The sequence below is a fragment of the Heptranchias perlo genome, chromosome 20 (genome assembly GCF_035084215.1).
Source record: "Heptranchias perlo isolate sHepPer1 chromosome 20, sHepPer1.hap1, whole genome shotgun sequence".
Lineage (NCBI taxonomy): Eukaryota > Metazoa > Chordata > Chondrichthyes > Hexanchiformes > Hexanchidae > Heptranchias > Heptranchias perlo.
Genome location: NC_090344.1, coordinates 29321728 through 29327506, shown reverse-complemented (window position 1 = coordinate 29327506; position 5779 = coordinate 29321728). Strand labels below are relative to the sequence as shown.

The 5779-nt window shown below is 43.0% G+C and overlaps 1 non-coding gene across 1 annotated transcript; it reads left to right on the top strand.

Annotated features, from left to right (window-relative positions):
• The first annotated feature begins 3524 nt into the window (after positions 1-3524).
• trnak-uuu (transfer RNA lysine (anticodon UUU)) lies at positions 3525-3609 on the top strand. Its single transcript is given in 2 exon segments — positions 3525-3561; positions 3574-3609. It is a non-coding gene; the product is annotated as a tRNA-Lys (tRNA).
• Positions 3610-5779: the final 2170 nt, after the last annotated feature.

Sequence of the window (5779 nt, the reverse complement as noted above, 5' to 3'; positions counted from 1 at the left end):
ATACTCAGAAAAGGATGAGGATAATATCCCAGAGACACGAGGAAAACTGAAATTAAATCAAGGGGATTCAGTGCAAGTAAAATAATGGTAATGGAGAAAGTAATTGGACTAAAGATAAACAAATCTCCAGGACCTGATGGTTACCATCCCAGGGGATTAAAAGGAATCGGTGAGGAAATTGTACATGCTTCAGTCATGATCGTTCAAAACTCTCTTGAATCAGGAATTGTTCCATGGATTGAAAAATTAGCAATGTCACTCCATTATTGAGGAAGGGGAGGAGAGATAAAATAGAAAATTACAGACCTATTATTCTGGCGTCTGTTGTGGGGAAGTTACCAGTATCTGTTACTAGGGAAAGAATGACTGAGCACTTGGATACACAGGAATTGATCAGAGAGAGCCAGCATGGATTTGTAAAGACGAAGTCAAGTCCAACGAAACTAGTTGAACTTTTTGAAAATATAATAACGTGGTAGATAATGGAGTGTCTATGGGTGTTTATGTGTATTGACTTCCAGAGGCATTCGATAAGGTGCCAGATAAGAGACTGTTAACACAAATGGGAGCACATGGAAATTAAAACAACCCATTGACATGGGTAGGGAGTTGGTTGGGAGGTAGGAGACAGAGAGCAGGGATAATGGATCTGTGCTCAAATTGACAGGATGTGATTAGTGGTGTCCCCCAGGGATCTGAACCGGGGCATCAGCTTTTTACTATATGCATAAATGACGTAGATGAATGAATGAGTGCCGTATATCCAAGTTTGTCGACGGCACCAAGTTAGGAGGCACAGTGAGTGGTGCAGGTCGGAGCATAAAGTTATAAGGGAAATTGATAGATTAAGTGAGTTGGTGAAACTGTGGCAGATGGAGCTTACATAGAATTACATAGAATGTACATCTCAGAAACGGACAATTCGGCCCAACTAGACTCTGCCGATGTCTATGCTGCAGACGAACCTCCTCCAACCCCTCTTCATCTAACCTTATGAGCAAACCCTTATATTCCTTTCTCCTCCATGTGTTTATCCAGCTTCCCCGTAAACGCATCCATGCTATTCGTCTTAACTACTTCTTGATGTAGCGAGTTGCACATTCTAACGAGTCTCTGGGTATATATGGTTCTCTTGAATGCCATATTGGATTATTTAGTGACTATCTTTTATTTATGGCCCCAAGTTTTTGAATCCTCACCACCAAAAGTTCAAACACCTGTTCTGCATCTGACCTATGAAACCTTTGCATAATCTTGCAGTCCCATATCAGGTCACCCCTCAGCCTTCTCTTTCCTATGGAAAAGAGCCCCAGTCTGTTCAATCTTTCAATATGGGGAAGTATGAACTTTGGACCGAAGCCAGATAGGTTAGAATATTTTCCAACTGGTTCGAAGCTAGGAACTGTGTTGGAGGAAAGATGTTTTCGGGTCCAAGTGCAGAAATCACTAAAAGTCAGGGGACATTTACAAAAAATAACCCAAAAGCGAATGGAATGTTGGCCTTTATCTTCAGGGAGTTGGAATTCAAAGGGATGTAAGTTATGTTCCAGTTATATAAACTCTGCTGAGACCACGTTTAAGGTACTGCATTCAGTTCTGAGCACCACACCTCAGGGAGGATGTATTGGCCTTGGAGGGGGTGCAGCGCAGATTCACCAGAATGATACCGGGGCTAAAATAGTTAAGTTATGCGGGACAGGTTGCACAGACAAGGTTTGTATTTCCTTGTGTATAGAAGATTAAGTGATGATGTAATCGAGTTGTTGAAGGTGATTAAATGAGCCAATGGTGTGTGTGTGAGCTGTGAAACAGCTTGAAATACCAATCCTCTCCACCACTGGGGATTGAGTCTTCCAACATACAGGGATTTTCACTCGTGCAAGTTTCATCCACATTTTCTGCTCTTCATTTCTCCGACCTGCTTGTTGCGCCTTTCCCTTCAATTCAGGACTTACAGGAAAAACTCGATTCTGCCGTCAATCTTCGGGTCACGTGGTGAGATTTCAAATAATTGAAATCGACCCTTATCAACCTCAATATCGTCACCTACACGTGTGAAGAATGCAAAGCGGCTTCAATCGCGGTTTGGCTGCACAACTCGTTCAAAGACACTGTCGGTAATTGGAGGGTCTTTCAAGTCATGACACGAACATAACAGTTCGCACTGCCGTTTTCCGCAAGACGCTTCAGATTCATGGGGAATGATTTCGGTCTGGCGTTTAAATCCGTTCCCTCTTCACAAATCCGTCTTTGAACCCGGGACTTTTAGTAATAACCACACCGAACTGGTTTGTCCTGTATTTTACATTACTTTCTAAATATTACAGATAAGCAGAGCACTTGAGCTGTCACAGCTGTGACTTTGACTTTTCTCCCTCTCCTCCGGATCTCCCCGTCAACTGCCACTAACCACAATCTTCTGTCAAACTTCTGCATCAGAAAGTTCCGAGCCTCGGTTTTGAAATGAAATAACGCCCATCTCTTCAATCACCGACAGCCCAGAGAGAGTTTCTTAGTTTCAGCTCCCAATTTCCCCAAATCCACAAAGTAGCATCAAAATAATTGTCCTTAAGTTAATAATAATAATATAATTAAAAGTTCTTATCGTCTGGGGTTTTGTTTCAGATGCCACGGCTTTTAAATGTCGCTGCGGATGTTTAACGAATCGCCTCTTGGTTGGAGGCTTCTGTGTGGGAAAGATCACGAAGCGATAATTGAGAGACCGAGGATGAAGCTGTTTGATGGGAGCACTGGTGACACAGACCGTGCGCGGCTCCAGTGGTGCAATCGGTCAGCGCGCGTTATTTCTACAATAATTATACGCTCGAGAAATGCTGGGGTTGTGAACTCCAGCGCCATCAAAAGTAGTTGAACCTTCTCAACATTTTGACTGGAGTTCAAGGTAAAACCGGTTCCATAACACATCGACTTCTTCATGTCCCCATGTGGGCACTGAGGCTCCTCTGGCCTCCCATCCTGCAATAGCAGGTGAGAGTTTATTAGTTTATTGGAGGGAGAGAGGGCGATTGGTGATAGTTGAAATGGTAAAGCGGCTGGCACGAGATCTTTAAATCCAAAGAACCAAAAACACAATTCTTCTTTCCGTGAAGCAGGTATTGATCGGTTTGAAGTGTCGTGTAGGGAATATTCGGGAGGCAAATCTGCTGCCTGGTGTCACGGTGTATCGGGTGAAATTATTCAGCTTTCAATTGTTGATCGGCTGAAAGGTCGAGAGGCGTTTTCCAGCTCCCGTGTGGAACAAGTTTAGCTTTTGAGCCATTTTGTGAAGTGTTTTTTTTTAATTGGTGCTAACGAATGACAAGACATTTTGTGCAAACAAGAAGAATTGCAAAATCACGAGTTCACTGTCCATGTTTCTTACATCATGTTCAACAGAAACAAGGATTCTCCTCAACACGTTGCTGAAAATTCGACAGAAGGGATATTCCCCCGAATTCGGCTTCGCCAGGGATAATTCAGAGTCCCACCATGAATCTCTATGATGGAAACTAGTTTAGCGGGGCGCCTGGATAGCTCAGTCGGTAGAGCATCAGACTTTTAACACAGGTAGTGATCTGAGAGTCCAGGGTTCAAATCCCTGTTCAGGCTAAAAAATTTAAAACAGCTGGCAAGTTCTGCTTTTCCAGCGGACCAACATCAGCGAAAGGAGCAAGAGTTGGCCATTCAATCCCTCGAGCCTGCTCCGCCATTTGATAACGTCATCGCTGATCTTCGACCTCAACTCTCCTTCCCCGGCCTATCCCCATATCCCTTGAGTTCCTTCGTGTCCAAAAATCTATCTGTCACTGTTTTGAATCTATCCAATGGCTCAGCATCCACAGCCCTCTTGGGCAGAAAGTTCCAATGGTTCACAACCCTCTCAGTGAAGAAATTGTTCCTCATCTCTGTCCGAAATGGCCGGCCCCTTATCTTGAGATTATAACCATTAGTTCTAGACTCTCCAGCTTGGGGAAACAGCTTCCAAGGATTTAATCTGTCAGGCCCTCTAAGAATTTAACATGTTTCAATTGGATCATCTCATTATTGCAAACTGCAGAGAATATCGACCCATTCTACTCAATCTCTCCTCACAGGACGACCTTGTCATCCCAGGAATCAATCTAGTGAACCTTTGTTACACCCACGCTCAGGCAAGTGTATCGTTCCGCAGGTAAGGAGATCAAAACTGTACACAGTACTCCAGATGCGGTCCCACCAAAGCCTATATAATTACAGCAAGGCTTCCTTATCTTTGTAATCCAACCACCTCACAATAAAAGCCAACATACCATTTGCTTTCCTAATTGCTTGCTGCATCTGCATGTTAACTTTCTGTGATCCATGTCCAAGCACACAAAAATCCCTCTGAATCAACATTTCTTAATCTCTCACCTTTTAAAATGTATTCTGCTTTTCTATTCTTCCTACCAAAGTCAATAACCTCACATTTCCCCACTTTATACTTCATTTGCCAACTTCTAGCCCACTCGCTTAACCTGTCTGTATCACTTTGCATCCTCTTTGCGTCCTCCTCACAGCTTACTTTCCCACTTCGTTTTGTATCGTCAGCAAACTTGGATACATTACACTCGGTCCCCTCATCTAAGTCATTCATATAGATTGTAAATATCTGAGGCCCAAGCATTGATCTTCACGGCACCCCACTAGTTACAACCTGCCAACCCGAAAATGACCTCTTTATTCCGACTTTCTGTTTTCTGTACGTCAACAAATCCCCAAACCCTTTCATAAACCCATGCTGACTCTGTCCAATCCCGTTAATGCCTTCCAAGTGTTCTGTTATCACATCCTTTATAATGGACTCCAGCATTTTCCCCACTACTGATGTTAGGCTAACTGGTCGGTAGTTCCCTGTTTTTTTCTCTCCCTCCTTTTTTAAATAGTGGGGTTACATTTACCACCCTCCAATCTGGAAGAACTGTTCCAGAGTCTATCGAATTTTGGAAGATGACCACCAATGCATCCATTATTTCCAAGGCCACTTCCTTTAGTACTCTGGGATGTAGATTATCAGGCCCTGGGGATTTGTCAGCTTTTAGCCCCATTAATTTCCCTAGCACTATTTTTTTCCTAATACTGATTTCCTTCAGTTTCTCCCTCTCACTTGACCTTTGGTACCCGAACATTTCCGGGAGGTTATTTGTGTCCTCCTTTGTGAAGACAGAACCAACGTACCTTCTATCTGCACCCTCAAAACCTCTAATAGAGTTGTCATACACGATTTCCCTTTCATAATAGGGTGTTCCATGTGCCTAACCATATTATGATTTTCTAAGTGCCCTCTTACCAAGTCCCTAGCAATAAATTCTCGCAATTTCCCGACTACTATTTTGAGGCTAAATAGCCTGTCGTTCCCTGTTTTCTCTCTTCCTCTTTTCTTGAATAGCGGGGTTACATTTGGTATCTTCCAATCCATGGGGACCTTTCAAGAATCATGGGAACTCTGGAAGATAAAATCAATGCATCCACTATCTCTGCAGCCAACTCTTTTAAAACCCTAGGATGTAGGCCATCAGGGCCAATGAATTTGTCAGCTTTTCGTCCCATTAATTTATCCGGTACTTTTTCATTGCTAATCTTAATTGCTTTACGTTCCTCACTCTCATTAGAACCTTGGTTCCCCAATAGTTCTGGTATGATTTTTGTGTCTTCTACGATGACGACAGATACAAAATACTTGTTTAACGTCTCTGCCATTTTCTTATTCTCCATTGTAAATTCTCCTGTCTCTGCCTCCAAGGGACCCGTGTTTACTTTC